Source organism: Columba livia, chromosome 2 (genome assembly GCF_036013475.1).
Source record: "Columba livia isolate bColLiv1 breed racing homer chromosome 2, bColLiv1.pat.W.v2, whole genome shotgun sequence".
Taxonomy (NCBI): Eukaryota; Metazoa; Chordata; class Aves; order Columbiformes; family Columbidae; genus Columba; species Columba livia.
The window spans coordinates 11,838,255-11,858,325 of NC_088603.1; the positions used below are offsets into that span (position 1 = coordinate 11,838,255).

The 20,071-nt window shown below is 42.0% G+C and overlaps 1 protein-coding gene across 3 annotated transcripts in view; it reads right to left on the reverse strand.

Moving 5' to 3' along the window:
• DIP2C (disco interacting protein 2 homolog C) overlaps nucleotides 1–20,071 on the reverse strand; it is a 322,911-nt gene that overhangs the window by 174,919 nt on the left and 127,921 nt on the right. The gene's annotated exons all lie outside the window — the stretch shown is intronic.

Here is a 20,071-nt window from a genome sequence, read left to right on the forward strand (position 1 = left end):
ACAATGGTGCCTTCATCACCCCAGAGCTAGCGGCTCCCTGTGACCCGGCACAGGTTTCTCCCTCTCTGTACATGAGACAGAGCCCCAGTGTGCCCGTTGTTAGCGCGACCTTTCCCAAACAGAAGCCCAGTCAACTTGTGGAGTCTCTGGGTCAGCTGCCTTTGCCGAGGGCATGGGGAAAACAAGAACACCAGCTCCCACTCCACTGCCGGTGCCTGCATCACCGGTGGGATGTGGCTGGCGCTGGTCCCTCCTGCCTGCAGCTGTGGGGAGTTGCACCATGGAATAAAAAGCACACGGAGGAGTCATGTATACTGAAGTATGTGAAGACCAGAGCTGCTCCCTGCGGTGTTTAGAGCTCAGGTGGGCAAAAGAGTAGGAAGAACCCTCAACATCTCCTCTTCCAAAAACCTCCTCAGAAAAAAATCCCAAACTGTCAGAAATGTCCAATGGAAAATGAGAGGAAGGAGAATTATGTAGGCATGGAAAACCCGTAACCTAAAGCCCAGCAATACCCAGTTGTGTTACAAGAGTCCCATCAGTAGCTGAGATAGGAACTGGGGAATCACCCCAGATTTTCCTGATCGCTCTTGTGTCCTTTGGCTTTTCCCTGTACTTTGCACTAGCAAGAACACTCCAAGACTCGCATTTGTATACCAAATATGTTATATTTGCATAACTTCTTTTTGCTTTTATTTCTTCTGGGTGAGTTGCCTTTGCTTTCCCCATCTGACAGGTACCAGAGGCAGCAAAAGCCCAGTGACCTAAGGGGCAAGTCATCAAAGAAGGGGCAACGCAGCAACGACAGGCGATTGCTCTAATTCAGCCCCCGCATTCAGTAGAATTAAACTCAGGGGAATCCTCATCAGCAACATCCAAAATCTCTCTGACATCAACTGGATTTATACTGATGAACTCAAAATTGAGCTGAGGCTAACCAAAGCTTTGCAGTCCTTTTCTGACAAATCTGAACCTGATTTATGCGAACTGTGCCATGTCTGGTTCCTGTACCAAAATCATTCAAAAGCTAGAAATATACAAGAATTTAATTTTGTGTACATTCAATTTCAGAGTGAAACAGAGTAGATGAGCATATATGCAGTGGAAATGATTTATTTCCACACCCCTGCTCACCCCTCCGGCCGGCTCTGCTCCCAAGCCCTCAGGAACTACCGTGACAAGAGTCCCCATAAGCGACAACAGCCCGTATGAGTCACAATCTCACTAAAACAGTCCTTCCAACTCACTTCCAGAAGAAAGATCCTTCCAGCACAGCTCTTGCCCACCAAGCAAACAGACAGAAAACAAATTAACTCGCAGGAAACGCGTTTAGAGGGAACAGAAACCCGGGTGTTTGTCAGTGTCGCGTGGCAGTGCCAGCAGTGCCACCACACGGTGACCTTGACATCCATTATGCGCTCGCATCTGCAGCTTAACATGCATGACTTCCACAAAGGTCAATTATTCAAAGGCAAAACGTACAGTGCTTCTGTTCCTCTGTTATTGTTTTGCTTTGTAGCATTTACATGCAGTTCACCATCAATCCCACCCCACAAGAATCTCCTCCATTGGCAAGAAGATGCTTGGAAGAGAACTGCGGTCTTTGGTCCTGTCTTCCATCCGGGTTACCTATTTTTGCAATCTTAGAACTTCATTTTTCTAAGTGTGATTGAACTAAATATTATTTTAGAAGTCACAGCTCACAATTTCTGCTTTTGATTTGAAATGCCGGTGCTTTGATTTATTTACTGGGCACTGCCATGAATTCTTTGTAACCGTCAATTGTCGTGCTGCTACTTATTCTTTTTGAACTCTTTTAATGACTTCAATGTAATATTAGATATTCAAATAGCCAGTGATAAACCAAGCCCCTGTAAGACTTGTGCCAAATCAAACAACTTTTGGCCTTGAGACAAAAATCTGCTTGGTATCTACAGTTTACCGCAATGTTCATTTAAGTTCAGTATTTCTCCATTCACTTACAATTGGGCTGTTTGGATTGTTTTAATTAATTCCTTCAGGTGCAGAGCATGTTTCATCAAATTCAACAGCGGCTGAAAAGACATGGAATTAACGTCTCTTGAATTTCCAAGTGCTAAAAGGTGAAATAACATTTATACTTTGTGTATCTGCCTGATTTTTCACATTAACATATCTTTGCTTTTTATCAATTTTTGTATTGTGCTCATTTTGCAAACATTCTATGCTCACTTAATAGTTTGTAAACAGAGGTAATTAGTTGACAACAAACATGATTGAGGTTAAGCGTGCATGAAATTATTTTCAAGATCGAGACCCAAATTAGTTGAGCTTAATTCAGGTCATTGTTAATAAAATTTTAAAGCCCCGCTATTTTTATGGATGTCTTTGATATAAACGCTCTTACTTCCCTTTGATCTTCTTTGTTCCCTTCACCTACAGATTTACCAGTGACACTGAAAAGCAGAAGTCTGCATTTTTTAGGTAGCAACACTGTAACATTTACCCACAGGTTTCTATACTGAAAAGTAAAACTATTTAAATGGTGGCTTAGAACTTACTGCCCTCCCTTCTCCATACTGCAATAAAAAGCTTTGCCTTAGAGTAGCAATATAAAAGCAATACAAATATTTATTTCATCAAGTTGGCAGTTGCATACATGTCTTTAGACTGGTTAAGAAAGAAGATTCTTGGGAAAGCGGTAGCAATGTATTTCTTCACTCTATATGACAATAATTCATTACAGCAGGACAATGATGCTGTATTTGCATATATATCACTTCTCTCAAATTTCTACCCCTCTTTTCAGACCACTTCCTTGTGCGTATGTTTATTATATTGATGTTGGGTGCTGTACAGCATTGCTCAATTTATGTCTTCCTAGGTCTGTACATATGGCAAGCAAGTGTATTATTAAAAGTTATATTTACAGCAACATGAATATTGAATTCATTCTTCCCGCTACTGAGCACAGCTGGTGGAATGTAAGGTTTCTCTTCCCACTAACCACCAATACATTTGTGGTTCAAATCTTCTGTCCATTTAAAAAATAAATGAATTATAAGAAATTACAATGTCATTAGATATTAAGTCTTCCATGGCTAAAAAACAGAGCATGGAGCAATCATGAGCAGTACCCCACAGCCCCAAGTGTCTATACAATAGACATTTAATGGGAAGAATCTACAGAACACTTACGCCACCCTCCCCCGTCCATCACTTTCCTCTAAGCTTTTTAACTGGTTTGCCCTGTTTAGAAATGTCCCCTTCAAACAAATTCCAAACAATCCTACAGGAGCTTCGGTAATGAGAAACACTAAGTCACAGCAGATCTTTCTCTCGATACCTCTGTAACGCCACCACGTCTTCTCGTACACCTCACGTACTTCAAACATGAAGAAAGCATTCTTATTACATTTGTCAGAGGAAATGTCCTCTTAGGAATGAAGCCAGATGACCACATGGGTCAAGGGACTCTTCAGACCCATTTTTCGGTGCTATTCTAGTACCCACGCCCATTGTTGCCCAGTCCTTTCTGCAACAGCACTGGCAGAGGACAGAGGTGATTGTCCGTCACAGGGGTGACAAAGCTCACCCAACAGTAGAAAATCCATGTAAACAGAGTCTTTAAGATATTAATAAGGAGATTTCATTACTAAAGGCATTAGGGTGAATATATTTAAAAAAAAAAAAAAGGGAGAATATGCGTAATTAAAAAGCTGCCCCTCATTCACAAGGTTTGAAAGCAAGAAAAAGCACCTTCCTCGAGGCTAAGAAATGTGTTATGGAACAGACCCATTAATTGTGTAGCGAATCACCACGTGTTCCTCGCTGAAAGCTGGTACTGATAAGCAAGCGTAGATCCAGACGCTCTGACAACTGCCACAGCCAAACACTTGCAAGCTGAGGATTTCTGACACGGCCCATGCACAGGTGGCACATACAGAGTCTTCTGGCCCATCTCCCTCCCAGAGTCATTCCCACTTCAAAACATATACAAAGCTCTGTTCAAAACTCTTTGCCTATTTGCAAAAATGCAGGCTTATTATGGATCAAAGCTTCCTTCCACCATCCAATTTCCAAACAAATCTGAAAATAAATTTTCACACAGCTCCACATTTGACCAGTGCACTGATATTCAAAACTGTAGCCTCTCATGTTTTTAAGTAGCTTTAAAAGCAGCAAGCTTATTAAGGAAACTCTTTAAATATAGTATAGGTGTCACTGAAGAAGCCTTTCCATTTACCCTTGTGCTTCAAAGTCACAGCGAGCCGTGCTCCAGAGCCAGCCACTTTTCTCTCGGTGCAATTCGGCACCACTCTGGTGTTACTCAATCCAGTGCAAAGTGCACAGCTGGTCAGAAAGTGTTCTGTCAGCCGGGAAACGCAAGAACAACCCCCTTCGTTTTCCTTTGAAAACAGAAAACCTAAGAAATGTTTATCTAGCAAAAACCCCTCAACTTTTAAAAAATCTTATCCAGCTTGACCACCCAGTGGGGAACCGTTCTGCCCTCTGCAAGGGCGCAGGGCTGCCGCATTTCCCCATGGGGATGTGAGCCAAGCTGGTTCCCAGTCACTACAGCCCTTCTCCATGGAAGAAGGCGGTTTGCAATGCCAACCTCCAACAGCTCCACAGCAGAGATCCCCACGGGGAACACCAAAAAAAGCTGTCGGGCAACCTTCCCTCTGGAGCCGTGATGGGAAGGGAATCACAGAATCAAAGAATGTTTGGGATTGGAAGGGACCTCAAAAGCTCATCCAGTCCAATCGCCCCACCGGAGCAGGAACACCCAGATGAGGTTACACAGGAAGGTGACCAGGCAGGTTTGAATGTCTCCAGAGGAGACTCCACAACCTCCCTGGGCAGCCTGTTCCAGGCTCTGTCACCCTCACTGAGAAGAAGTTTCTTCTCATATTTAAGTGGAACCTCTTGTGTTCCAGTTTGAACCCATTACCCCTTGTCCTATCATTGGTTGTCACCGAGAAGAGCCTGGCTCCATCCTCCTGACACTCACCCTTTATATATTTGTAAACATTAGTAAGGTCACCCCTCAATCTCCTCCAAACTAAAGAGACCCAGCTCCCTCAGCCTTTCCTCATAAGGGAGATGCTCCACTCGCCCTTTCTGCTCAAGCACATGACCCCAACTTTTCCTCTACCAGCCTCCATTTAAAGCTCAACATGCAAATTTAAACACATTTTTCTCTCCCAGAGTACATAATTTTGAAAAGCACAAACCCATTTGCAAGTTTTTTTCTACATTTTTCTTTTCGATGTCACAATTGACCGGGTTGGGGGAGCGGGAACGCCTGCGGGTGGGTGCGGAGAAGGAGCCCACAGTTTGCCCTTTCCAGGCGCTCCCTGATTTTGTCGACCCCACACTGGGATGTCCAAGGCAGTGAGATGTATGTGGCAGGACAGGTCTCTCCAGGGGCTCAGTCCTGCACGCAGTGCTCAGTGGTTTGTGAGAGGAAATCAATCAGAGCTCTCCCCTGGCTCCCCCGTATTCCCTCATTACCCTCTATAGTGTATGTACTTATGCAAAAAGCGCGGCCCTTTGTACGATTATCCCCCCCATGAAAGCCATTACCATATCCAAACAGTGGAAGGTGACATCAATAACTAAAGCTACAGAAAAAGGTTTCATAGCTCTGTGAAATAAATACAGGCAAACTAAATATTTCAGTTAAGCCTCATTTCATCATTCCTGATGCACAATGGTGCCTGGGCTCCCCTGATCATAAAGCACCGGACGCACTTCTACATTTTCATGTCGCTAGATTATCAGATATGAATGTCTGAACAAAAAATACCCTTTCCAGTGGCAGAAACCCAGCAGTGGTCAGCCAGGTCTCCCTGTCACACTGTAGCCTTTAGATAGTGGACTCTGAAATGCCAACATCCACCCCTCTTATTCTTTCCATCACTATTTCCCGTAGGATGGCTTTATCTGCTGGGACAGCTCAATATTTTTTCCTGAAGAAGCTAATATTGTTTACTCTGCGATTTATCTTTATCCTTTTGAAAACAATTTCTTTCCATTATGCATTTTCTATTGATATTTTTCTCTATTATAGCCATCACACGGTCAATAACGGTATTTTTCTTAGAGTTTTTGTAATCCTATCTCATTAGGTTTTCCACATTCATTTAACCCTTTCCTTTTTGCAGCAACTTCTGGCATCAGTATCTCTGTGTATTCCTTGGAACACATCTGGTCTTACACAATTCCAAGCAAAACTTGCTCAAAGACATACTACTGTTCAATTTTTCTCAGTAATTAGAAAGCCAGAAGGATTAGGAGCCACAGGATCTGTGGTGGCTGGGATGAGCTGCTGAGGCAAGTGCTGGCTGGCCAGCTGGCCATGGGCAGGCAAGGAACAAGCAGCCCACACATCCCACTATCTTTTTATGTGGGACATTCATAGAATCATAGAACAGTTTGGGTTGGAAGGGACCTTCAGAGCTCATCTAGTCCAACCCCCTGTCATGGGCATCTTCATATCTTCACCCAGATCAGGCTGCTCAGAGCCGCATCCAGCCTGGCCTGGGATGTCTTCAGGGACAGGGCATCCAGGGATGGGGTATCTACATTCAAATAAGACTCTTCAGTGAGTTTCTTTCTCAAAGTGCTAAACTAACTGAAAGGACCAGAAAAAATCCTCAGGAGAAGGTAGTGTGGGCTCCATCTCCACTGAGGATGAGATTGCCTGGGAAGAGATGGATGAAACCCAGGAAAAATCCTCCCTCTTGGGCCAGTGGCCCTGCAGACCCAGCTGGGGAGACAGTCCAGCGAGGCAGGCTGGCTGTACAGCCTCTTTAATGTATGGATTCTATATTCTCTATATTGCAGAGGGAAGAAAACCCATGGCCCAGAGGCAGCCCGGCCCCAGCCAATGCTGTGTGACAGCTGCTGGATCACTTTACTTCAACCCAACCATGTTCTTGTAGGTCTGCACATTTTTTAAAGACGGCTGTCTGATAAAAAACTAGTAAAATGTAAGCTTTTCTAATGTGCATAAAATAAGGCCAGAAAAAAACAGCAACCTGGCAATACCTAATGACCCCAAGAGGATGAGGAAAAAGAAGTTATCAGTTTGAAAGCATTAAGCAACAAAAACAAATGATAAACTTCCTTCAGTATTGTGGACACACAGACAAAGGCCAGATGTTGGTACAATAAACACCATAACACTGGAATTAACGGCAGAAACGTGCAGATTTCAGCCGAAAAGCCAACGTTTCACTTCACCATGCAGGTGTTTAACCTTCCAGGTTTCACTCTGCTATCATTTTGTCTTTGAAAGGACTTCTGGAAATGCCAAAGCAGAAAGCTTTTCTGCATCGCCAGCTTCAGAACATATTTGTTCAACGGTCCAGTTATGCAAAACTTTGGAAAACTCATTTCGTTGCCAGCAGATCGCTGGGAGCCGGCTGCAGGGATTTAACCTCTCTGCTGCCAGGTGCACGGTCAGAGCGTTTCCAGGCACAACTGTCCCGTCCAGGGACCCATCCCGGCCACCGCTGCGCTGGCCCTCGCTCACAGCACCTCCCAGCGCAGCACAGCCACAAACACAACGCACTTCGGCCTTCCCCGAGTCTATCCCAGAATAACAAAATTTACAGTGTGGCTCGACTCTTTATTGATCTGTTATCAAAATAATTCACTGTGCATCACGGAAAGAAATCACATATTTTAGTGGTGAATCAAGGTGTTTTATGCATGTCCAAAGACTTCATTCCCACCTCAGAGAGATTTTAGCCACTCTGGCCCCTCAAATCCCTGCTCCTGCTCTCACGCTGTAGGACACACGGGGGGTTTCACTTGGGAGCGCTTGGAGGAAACCACCAGCTACCCACCAAACGTAACTCATAATCTGAACTCAACCCCAACGTCGCTTTGCCCCATCACCTCCTTGAATAGTATGTCCTAATGTGTCACTTTGTTTTTCTCCCTCTCACATTGTCTACACCGCAAAGAAATCTGCTGTGGGAGACAAAGAAACCCAAAGCAGAGTCAAATAACTGCATTTCTCCCGTGGAAGGCACACTAGGTGCATCACAGATGCAACTGTAACAAGCCTGGATCATTTTTAAGGTTATTTTTTTTTTTAAAACAAGATATTCTGGTACATTAGTTGGCTTCACTGGGAAATTTAAAGAAATTAATTAGGGTTCAGGTGAAAGTGCTGTTGACTTGTTTTCATTAAACAAATTTCACCTAATGGTTTTGGAATTTGTCATCAGAGAATAAAATTGGGGTTTATATGCTTAGGGCTTCAAATTACAATGCACTGACTGGACAGCAGAAAGATCTGAAGGAGATGCTGTCACCTGTCACTGTTCATTTAATGCACTATGGCAGCAGAGACCAAAGAGAAGACATTTGCCCACCAGTAGTTAATTGAATTGTTTGAAATTGAAAGTTCTCCAGGATAACCCTCCCTGTGCAAGCTCCTGGTGGCAATCCACTGCAGGCACTTCTGCCTTTGCTGTCTCACACAAAAAGAAATACCTGTGTTGGAAACAAAAAGCAGCCAATGGGAAAGAACAAAAAGACGTAGTGCTGACAAAATTATTAAAGGCATTTAAATAAACATTTTAAAAAAAGAGGAAAAATCCATGTTAGCTAACAGTCATAATGACTCACTTCAAGTGGCCCTTTCATTTCTATATAGTACCAAAAATTAGGTGACGTGGTACTATAAAAAGTAGAATCTCACCAAAATAAATACCTTGGGAAAGAAGCAAGTAGATATGCTAAATGGTAGTGAAGTAAGCAAGTTCTTTTCTGAAAGTCTGAAAGGCAGTTGGTCTGTCAATAAATGAGCAACACAGATCACCAGTAAGCAGCAATGCCACCTTATTTGCCAGTTTATGGTTCCGTGCACCATAAATACATGAAAGAACAAGTATAAGTGCCTGGTGAGACGTATATGGGAAGGGAGGATGACAGAGCACCGCTGTTGGGAGGAAGACGGGGGTTTTATAGATTTCACTTTTCAAATAACTCTAAACTTCTCCTCTATTGCACTTCAGAAACAAAAGTGTGGGGTTTTGTAACTTGGTCCTGAGATGAGATTCATGATACTTAATTTTAGCCATATATATTTGCTCGACCTTTGCTCTGCCGTAACGTCGATGCTTCCTCTAGAATCAGCGATGAGGGACAGGCACTTCCAGCGGGTGATTCACTGGATCCTAAAATAGGTTTATCAAACAGGAATCTCCAGGGACGCTTCAATCCACATCCACTGACTAGGACTGAAGTTAAATTAAATAAATCCCAATTGAATTTACCAGTCACAGCAAAAGAATATTTGCCAACCAGGTGTGGAAAGGAAGTATAGTGAAAAAGCCTCATTTCTGAGTATGCTTCACCTGCTAACAGTTAGGATTTTTGGATTCAAGCAGCTACACTCCATGTAGAACAACCATCTGATTTCTTTTTATTCTGATGAATGTCTACGTATCTATTTTCCTTTCTCAAAAAGCAACCAATCCCTAAAGAAGATGTCGTATTGCTGACTACTTTTTATTCCCAAACGTAGTTTGATCTGGCAAGTGTGTGTTGTCCTCCTGACCTTGAAAAATACAGACTGGCAGCAGATCCCCCTTCCTTAGAAAACCTCAAAAAAACCCAAAACCAAACGTGTGCTCGCTCAGCCTGATGTCTCCCAATGCACAAATGCAAAGATTTAAGTCCCTTGGTCAAAGTTCTGATAAATTACAGCGGCAGAATAAATACATCTCTAAAGAAATTACAAAAATATTTAAATGTATTACTAAAAGTAGACCATATTAAACTAGAGGTACTCAACAGTGACTCTATTTTATGCACCAAGGTAGAACATTTCATCAAGAAGGTTTATTACATACAATTAGTATTCCTTTCCTCCTGAAAAGCTAACTCTTTAACCACACAATTTATGTAAAAGGCCATTGGAAAGATAAGAAAGTAGGTAACACATTCAGATCACTCATAACGCAGAACCTATTTTACATTTCTAGGGATACAGAATTATAAACAAAGCCACAAAACTTGTAGGAATGCATAACTTCTATGCAACTAAAATGAATATACTGAAGAATGTAATCAACTATGCAATTTCAGGGGGCTTCTTCTCAACAGAGGCCCATGCAGAAGTCAGGCATATGGGAAAAGCAAAACAAAACTCTTTATTTTTCTTTATTTACATAACTTCAAGTCAGATAAATATTCTTTGTGACTTCTCTTTTTATTTTTTTAAATAAAAATGCAACACAACTTTGCATATAACAAACTCAGTGTATTTTCTCAAATGCAAGAAGGCTGAAGGACTAATGGAGTAAGCAAAATAAAAGAAGGCATTAAGTATCATCGGAAGAGAGGAAACACTCAACAAAAATATTGTGAAGTGAGCGATTGTTCCACCCCATTCAGGCAACAGCAAACATCCCCCATCAATAGAAGAAACCTTGGGACCTACTAACACCGCGCTGATGGAAAAGTAATGGGCTTACACAGAGCTCTGGGCTGCAAAGGCCGAGCGCCACAGCAAAGGCTCTTCATTCCACAAGCAAGACACATCATGCAAACTCAAAGGCCTCATTGTATAATCTCTGGCAGACAAGACCTTCGCGGATTTTTTTAATATGCATAAAATGTTTTACAGAGTACACTCTAGGCATATTTCTTCAAAATGCCATGAAACAAACTGTTTGAAAAAGGGCTGAAAATTTGCCGTCTCCAAAAAGAAAGCCAGATATGCATAACAAAAGAAAAACAACCTCCGATAAAAAGATGACAAGGCAGTAAAATATGTATATGAACTGAAGCCAGTTACACACATTGAAGAAAAGCTGCATCCTGCAGTAGGGGAATCATAGAATAGAATCATAGAATCATTTCGGTTGGAAGAGACCCTCAGGATCATCGCATCCAACTGTAACCCAACTCTGGCACTAAACCATGTCCCTAAGAACCTCGTCTAAACGCCTTTTAAACCCCTCCAGGGATGGTGACTCCACCACTGCCCTGGGCAGCCTGTTCCAGTGCCTGACAACCCTTTCCAGGAAGAATTTTTTCCTAATATCCAATCTAAAACTCTCATGGCACAACTTGAGGCCATTTCCTCTTGTCCTATCACTTGCTACTTGGGAGAAGAGACCAACCCCCTCCATGCTACACCCTCCTTTCAGGTAGTTTTGTAGACAGCAATAAGGTCTCCCCTCAGCTCCTGTTCTCCAGACTGAACAGCCCCAGTTCCCTCAGCTGCACCTCATCACACTTGTGCTCCAGACCCCTCACCAGCTTCATCACGTCCTCTGCACTCTCTCCAGTACATGTCAATGTCCATCTTATGATGAGGAGCCCAAAACTGAACACAAGACTCAAGGTGGGGCCTCACCAGTGCTGAGTATGGTAGCACAATCACTTCTCTAGTCCTGCTGGCCACACTATTCCTGATACAAGCATCCATCCATCCACCCACCCATCCATCCACCCCCAGCCAGTGCAGCCTGGCGTGGGGACCCAGCTAGATGGGCATTCTCCATCTGCAACAAGATGTGGCCAGAGGGCTTGAAGGCACATCTAAGACCCAACAGTTCTGCTGGCACACAGCGATCTCAGCTGATCCAGAGAGAAGCGGTGCTGTTAGAGTATTAAAAAACCATTTCTCAGCCGTTATTAGCCTGTAATACCATGTATTTTTTCCACGCATTGGAAAGTACGCCCTACTCAGGGAAGTAACATGGCAGCTGTTATTAAAATTTGACTGCTGTGATATTAAGATAATAGTTTTTGACATAGCCATACTAAATGCCATTCCTCATTCTTCCATGTCACTACCAGTAAATCAATACCAGAAACTAATTTATTGCTGGCAGAAAAGTCGTCCTCTCTTTTGACTGACATAAATTAAGGAGCTAAATAACATCAAATTATCTGAAGTCAACTGCTATTTGCATTAGTCCTACAGAGGTCACGAAGCAGACGGTATTCATACCTGGCAAAGTCCCATGCCAACGGCCAAGTTTAGTTTACATGTAAAATATAAACCAGGCTATTTTTATTACCAGCAGTTTCACATTCCTCCTCCGCTTCAACAGGCCGGTCCCGCTCCGGCTTCACCAGGGCTACAGTGACACCATTGCAGCCAACAACGTCATGGGTGAGATACAAATCATATTGGAAAGAAAGCATAAAATGCATAGCTATGGGCTGAGCCTTGAGGGAAACAAACAAACAAAACAAAACAAAAGAAAGCAGAACAAAAAAACCCCGTAACATTGCAAATGATTGGCAGTATTGCGCTGATTGGAGCTGTGTTTCGCACTTGCAGTTTGGCTGTCCATAAATAGCAGAGCCGCCGTGCCGGGCAGCCACCGAAGACCTTCTCAGACAGAACCGTACAGTGTCCAGGCTGCTTTCATTAAAACCCTTTTGTCATTTCCGACTCTCCAGAGCTCCTTCTGCCCCCCGCAGCTTTGCTGACCACCACCAAGGACTGTCCAGCTGTGGCCTACAGCCCAGGGTGCTCAGGCTACGTCAAGCACAACCCTTCCTAGCGGGATAATAAACACCGTAACTCACCCCAGAGCCTTAATATCCATTTTTATATAAAAATATAGAGGGTGCTTTGTAGCAGGTGACTAGTTGATTTGTTAGGAGGACTGTGTGACACTGCTGAAGCCTTGATGCCCAGTGCCTGTCCCCACGGCGGGGAGCGAGTCCCCCATGGCAGAGCTCCGTGTGCCGCAGCAGACGGCACGCTCACATGAAAGGGAAATTCAAAAGGCAGCACAGCCCTGTTTCCTTAGCGGCACCATCAAAAAGGAAGGCAGAAAGAATGTCAAAGAGCAGCAGCATTTGGAGGCAGAGATCACCAAAAGTATACTTGCTCCCCAAAAGACTTGTGGGTCCAAGGAACTTGATGGTTCCTCGCAAGTATTTTGGTCTGATACTTGGCCGGGGCTTTTTCACCACGAAAAAACATCCTATAGATATTTAATAGGGTATCCACGTGGAGGCAAAACTTGGAAAAGGTCTAGTTAATTTTACCTGAGAAGAGACCCTTCCACCCCAAAGCAATCACATGCTCCTCCTTGGCTTTTCCCCTCCCAATATTCCCATTTTTTTCCAGCTCCCACTGCATGAACGTAGCCTTAATCCCCCATGTTTCCTGAATGCCCCATTAAATACAAGTCATTCTACAACCTTTACACACCACAGAGCTTAAAACATCATTAAACTCAAGAGCAAGTTTTCCCTCCTGCAGGTTTCTCAGCCTTTCTAGGGGTTTTCAGCGGCACTGGTGAGCAGGTAGCGCTGAGCAGGGCTGTGTTAATACACTCGTTCAGCAAGTGTTCAAGTTTAAGATCCAAGTGCCAGGCACATCACCCATTACTCCAAATGAAATTACTTACAGAACCTGAAAACATGCGCAAGACTTCCCCAGCAGACAGCAGAATATAGCCCGTCATTTGCTCTTCATGCTAAATTGATAATCCACACAATTAAACGCTCGCAATTAGCGGGCGTTTATTATTTTTGCAGTGTATTTCTGTAATTGCTAATGTAGTATAAAAATCCTGAAAACTGTCTAGGGGTTAATTTGAGGGATTTATTAGAATTCCATGGAGCCTTACAACAAGTACCACCAAAATGGAACAATGTCTACAGGAGAAAAACTACAGACATTTAATTACTGAGCAAGGTTTTAATCAAACCTCTCTATTTTCCTTCGTGATAACAAAAGAGATGTTTTGGCACCGGGCCAGGAAAATAACTGTAAATTTACATGCTCTTTGCTACTGAAGAAAAGAGGTTAAAAATTCATTTTTATCTCAATGTAGTAATTATTTAAAATCTCTGATACGAACTCTTGAAATGTGAAATTTATTTAAAATTTAAATGTGAAACAAGAGGAAAGAATGCGATGCCATTGAAAAAGACCATTTCTCTTCCCCAAAGGCTTTCTAAGGTTTACTGTTTTTCATAACATATTCCTAAAATACAGTGAAAATGTGGCGTGTCTTCCAAATGCCCACGGTTGGCTCTCCTGGGTCAGCCATCCTGCAGCGGCACCAATTCTGCACGGCCCTGGCCCACAGCCAAGGAGTTTGCCAATCTTCATAACATCTTTTGCTTTCTCCTGGTGCGCAGCCACTTAACTCATTGGCTAAGTCAAAGAAAACTTCTTGATAGTGGAACAGGCTGAATACGGCCTAATTATACAATATACTGAAATCTATGACCATATAAGTTGTCTGTTGACCATTTAAGGACATTAGTCATACATACATATTCAGCCACATCTGGCTTACAATATTGTATTCTTCCATCTGTAGCCTTGGTTAAAAATGTACGAACCAAGCCAACTCAAAGCTCCTTCCTGCAGATATTGTCAACAGTTCAGAATTCCCCCATCCTACAGACACGGATGACAGTTGTAGCTGGGACAGAGCACAGAAATGAAGTACAAAAGCTTCCCAGCAAAAAACTTGCTTAAGATTTTTGCAATGCTGTTCCATGCTTTTTGAAGTATTCAGACTTTATCTAAGTACCATTCTGTTCTTCCATTCTTGAATCACAAGGTAACATCATCCGTCTTTACTTTATTTGTTTATATTCTTCTAGGAACAAAGTGAACGTTCTTCTAAGCAGGGTAACAAGGAAGAAAATTTTAAGAAGAATTAAGGGAAAAATTTGCCTAGCAGCACAATAACTTGAGTTTACACATTTTTTGACAATCACTATGTACAAATTTATCATTTTTTATTATTTATAGTTCAAATTAAAATGACGTTACTGTAAATATAACACATATTGGGAATGCGATGTGTGGCCAATGGCTTTGGGAATGAAACTCTACACTGTAAGCTGAGTTCTGAAAGGAAATAAAATCAGCCAAAGTACTATTAGAGCAATTGCTACAGTTCCATCTCGCAGAAACCTCCGGCAGTTCCAGCTTGTGCATTCAGGTGGGTTATCTCCACTCGCACGACTCATTTGCAAAGCGACCGAGGTTCTCTCCGGTGGGGAGAGACTCATTCTCACAGACAACTTTTCCTCCACTAACGCACATTAACAAGTTTGGTACATTTAAATGTAGAAAAAAAGTATAATCGTTAGGACAGGCAATCTATGGGAATAAATCTCTAAACAGGACTTTTGTAGTAAACTAATTGAGTAGATTGCCTCGGCGAGCACGGACTGGCAACACAGCACATTGCCCCATCCCAGGGGACACCTTTGTTCAGAGCAGCTTTCCACTTCCAGACATAACTCTCTGCTCCCTTTCTTTGCAGAAACACCATCATTTGGCTGTTCCCATGACCTACTTACTCAATAGTGCATCTTTCCTTCTGGAAGCAACTTAACACTATCGACTGATAAAAAGCTAAAAGGAGACAAAGGATGTTCTAAACAGGCTTCAGGTGAAAACATGTTTGGAAATAAGACAGATTTTATGAGTATTCCAATATATCTGCAGCGGAATGGTGTGTGCCTACATTCAGCTAACAGGAAAACGGCTGCAGTTTATTTTAACAATACTGGAAAAATAATAAGAAATTAAGAAGCAGAAGGCCAAGTGGAAAGAGTTGAATCTGTAATGCTTTGAAAAAGCACAGATGAACTGCAAGACAGCCACCCTGACAGAGGCCAGAGCGCTCCAGGACAGTGCTCCCGCTCCAGCGCTGGCACCACCAGAGAACGATGCTTAAGCTCATGCTTAACTTTAAGCCCTCAGCTGACCCCAGTGGCTGCGGTTTATCAGTCTGACAGTCTGCCATTCCAACTCAGCTGACAACAGCCAAGTACAAGCACAATATTCACACGCTTAAAATTAGTCGTGCTCAAGTGCTTCGAGGTATTGGTTCCACATCCCATCTCGTCGTTTAATTAAACCACCATGTTGCTCAGGTCATAGGTATTTCTGAGCACTGAGGACTAAATGCCTGTCACAACTCACTCCTGTTCCTAAAAATATAGCAGGAAGATACTTTAAAATGCCAAATGTTATGAACATTTCTGATGCATATATCGGTTCTCAGTATTTCAGCTAGCTGCTGTAGTCAGAGCGTATCTGCCAGCCAAACTGATAGCAGATATCAAGGCACCACGGAAAATGCTCTTGCGTGCTGCTATGGATGGTATGTATTGCACAGCACGGTTATACCTCACGTGGTTAGATAGGACAGGACAAGTCAGTACATTTAAAGGTGTTAAAAAGTTAATACATTTGTCAGGTATCATGGGATGGTCTCTTTGGCTGGCTTAGCTCTTGTAAAGTCATCCTGCCTAAAAAGCGGCTTGGTTTAAAGTTCTGCTTTTTACCGTGGCGTGGTCTGAACTCCTACAAGATAGTGTTCGTGCCTGTGTACATTTATTCCTGCAAGTTCAGAAGACACAGATGCCTGTTGGAGCGGGAGATAAGTACAGTCTAAATTAGAGCTCATGATTGCTGCTAGCACTGGATCGGGAATGAAACGCCATCAACCACAAATCCCGCAGGCTTTGAGTTTAACCTCCTGTAGGACCCAGTCCTGGCCTTCCCGAAGGGACAACAAATCAAAAATCACAGTGTCCTCATTTCCTTGATAAAAACCTATTTCATCAAAACACATTGACTCTAAACAGCAGGATTTAAAGGTGCCAGCGGAATGGGGTGAAACTGGATCAGCACACACTGGCGAGCGTGTGCTCACTTCATATGTAACTGGTTTTGGTTTTGTCACTACATATTTTAATTTCATAAATTTACTAGAAATACCAGCTTTTTTCAGTGAAAAACCTCATATAAGTGAAAAATTGTATTTAGAATTGTTTATTAAAATTGCATTTTGCTATAATACTAACACACACTACACAAATGGAACATAATCACACCTCATCCCAGCACTGCTTTAACTTATGTTTCTAAAGCAATCCTTACGGGGACATTTCTTTTACAACTTGTGGTTGGTTTTTGCCTGGAATAAATAGGAAATAATAGATATGAAAACCACGTAAGAGCTCAGATTTGCAAGCACTTGGTGCACTTCTGCCGAGAGATCTTTCAGGAAAAAGAAAAGCGCCCAACATTAGAACCATATGGGGAGCAGAACTGACCACAAACATTTTTCCTTTATTCAGGATCACCTAAAAGATCAATGGGGCATAAATTATTTGTGACTCAGCTATTTCTGTAAACACTACTGAATGTTACATCAAAGGCAAAGCAAAAAGTCCATGAAAAACAGTCCAAAATAATTTCCTCTAACCTACTTCAGTCACTGTTTTCTGAGGTGTTTCTTCTAATGGAAATAAAAATATTTCTATATGTGTCATTTTGAAACTGATGCTGATGATTTAAACTAATCACTCCTTACGTATTCAAGGTAACTCCAAAGTGTCATATTTTCTGTATATGCTCTGACACTGAGGCAAAGTGTGCTGTATTAAAAATGGTATGTATGCTTCCCCTATTCCAGCTTTACTTCATGAAATTACATTACATATTTTTGTGTTATGCTGTTTACGGATACAGCCACAGCTACACCATTTTGCAACGCAAACTCCAGGGAGAAGCTTTCAGAATGCAAAGGAAAGAGCCAGCCGCTAGGGTAATGTTTATAAAATAACACCAATTTTATGGAAAACAATCAAAGTATGGGGAAAAAAAACACTGTTCTGCATACGAGAGAATTGACAGGGCAGAAATGAGTGTTCCTTACCCTTCCTCAGCAAGTCCTTTCCCTGCCTGGAGTCCCAGTGTTAGAGGCATTTCCAGAGATGCATGTTAAACTCGGCCTATCCCGCCCGTGCGACACATGATGCGCAGGCCCAGGCCCTGCAGCCTTAAATAAGGACCGGCCTTATGACACGTCTATTTAAACTGGGCCTCTCACAAGCCTTGTTTTGCTAGAACAACTTCAAAAACTACTGGACACTTATAATTTGAATGAAAAGCAAGGCAATGACCCTGGAAAAACTACACAGGCCCATGATTTAATACGGTAAAATATGTTCTCTCTCTGTGTAGAAGTGCTCAACACACTATTATTAAAAGTATGAATTTTCCCATTTATCTATTTCAGAAACACTAAGATTACCTAAAGATAATATCTTTAAAATGATTAATATGAGGTAAAATATAGTTACATTTAATTTGTTCACTTCTAGCTGAAAAAGAAAGCACAATTGTTTTTAACTAGATTATTGGCCTTTGTCAAAACTTGCTTCACCAATTGTGAATCCTCTCCTGCTTCTGAATGCCTCAAGGCCTCTGTAATTTGGATGTCGTTGGTGTGTCAAGGGCAAGAAGGAAAATCGCTGGTTTAGAGCCCCCGCAGCACAGGTCCCTGCTGATGGCAGTGTACAGAAAATCCATCGTCTTACCTGCTATCCGTTGTTCAAGGAACTAATACTGTCATAAACGTCTGAAAGCATCCAAATTGGATTAACTTAGAAAAGATACAAAGTTAGTTCTGTTGTGCTGTAAACTGGGATTTCCAGCTGCAGGTGGACCTGGACGTCCAGGTGGCCTCAGGAAGGGCTGCGGTACCTGCCCATGCTTCTCCAATAAACAATATATCACAATGCTGGCTGTTGCCATCTGGCAAAATTGTTTGAGTCTGAATTTCATAAATCATCATCACTCTTCATTATTCAGGGTGTATTCTGTAGGCATACTACTTTCCACAGACAATAATATGATTTACTATATCTAAATGAGATTCATTTCACTGAGAAGTCTTCGAAGTCACTGCACAACTCAGCTCTTTAACACAACTCAGTATGCATGTCATAACTTAGTATTAGACGATAAATGTGTTTTCTGTACTAATGGCTTATGGTTATTTTCCCCTTAACTTCTTTTGAAGTTTCAAAGGAACAGAAAAGCTGGAGCCACCTCCAGCACACGCACTCACACACAGTGCAGCTCAGTGCTGCTTCCGCATATTCCATGTCTATATTTAAACCTATATATTTATAGTTACACTACATTTCACAAAAATTCAATAGCAACATTAAACACGATTCATACATGTGGACTGCACATATTCAACCACCTCTGCTGCTCTCAGGTCCTAGAACGACAGTGGCAGGTTAAAAGAATATTATTTACTGATACAAATCAAACCCTGATCAACAGTTCTACAGGTGCTTTTGGAGTCATTGCCTCGTCAAGTAAATATGCCCTTCTCTGTCAAATTCTTGCTTTGGGATAACGTGACTACTTGTGATGTCTGTACACTTTTAAGGGTGCACAATCGCCTTAGTATCATTTTCAATTTCAATAAAAGCATGTATATAAGGATTAGACTATTATGAACACTGCAGTGCAGATCTAAATAACTCAGTCTGCCAAACTAGTGTTGCTATGGAAACAAAACTAATGTACTGTGACCACGGCTCTGACTGCATTACTTGAGACCATCTGGTTAAAACAAATATTTCTGTGGCACAGTATTTATTCTTAATTGTGTACTCATTTTTTTCTAACATACACAAATATCTTGTATTTTATTGCTCAAGTTTTCACAATGCTGTATGTGACTTTAGTTATATTTAACATGCTTATGAATAAATCCATGGCTTTCTAAGTTAACCAAGGCTGGATGAATGTACACGGTCTGAAGTTCCCCGTTCGCTTGCGCCGTGTTTTAGATGAACTAAACTCTACCCTGGCGGAGTTCAGTGTTCTGAACTGAAATGTGTCACCACAGACACTATTTTGATAAGAAATAAAATGCTTTTACAGCTAAACAAAGATTGACCAGATTGTCATCAATACAGACAGAAAAACGTGAGGACCACCTTTCATACCTGTTTCTAAAACAGCAAATTTATATTATTGCAGGGAAAATGTTACATTAACAAACAACTGAACCAATAAACAAATTGATTCATTTCTTATTTCAACCCTTCTACAGAACTGTAACATTCAGTTCCTCCTTAACAGGGAATATATATGTATTATATATAAAATATATATATATTTATACATAGATTACCCCTTCTAATTCAGATCTATTAAAATAATGTGTCCACACAAAAATGAAAAAGCTCCAGCATGCAAGAGTAAGCACATGAAGCGAAGACAGGCTGCGGGCTGCACTCC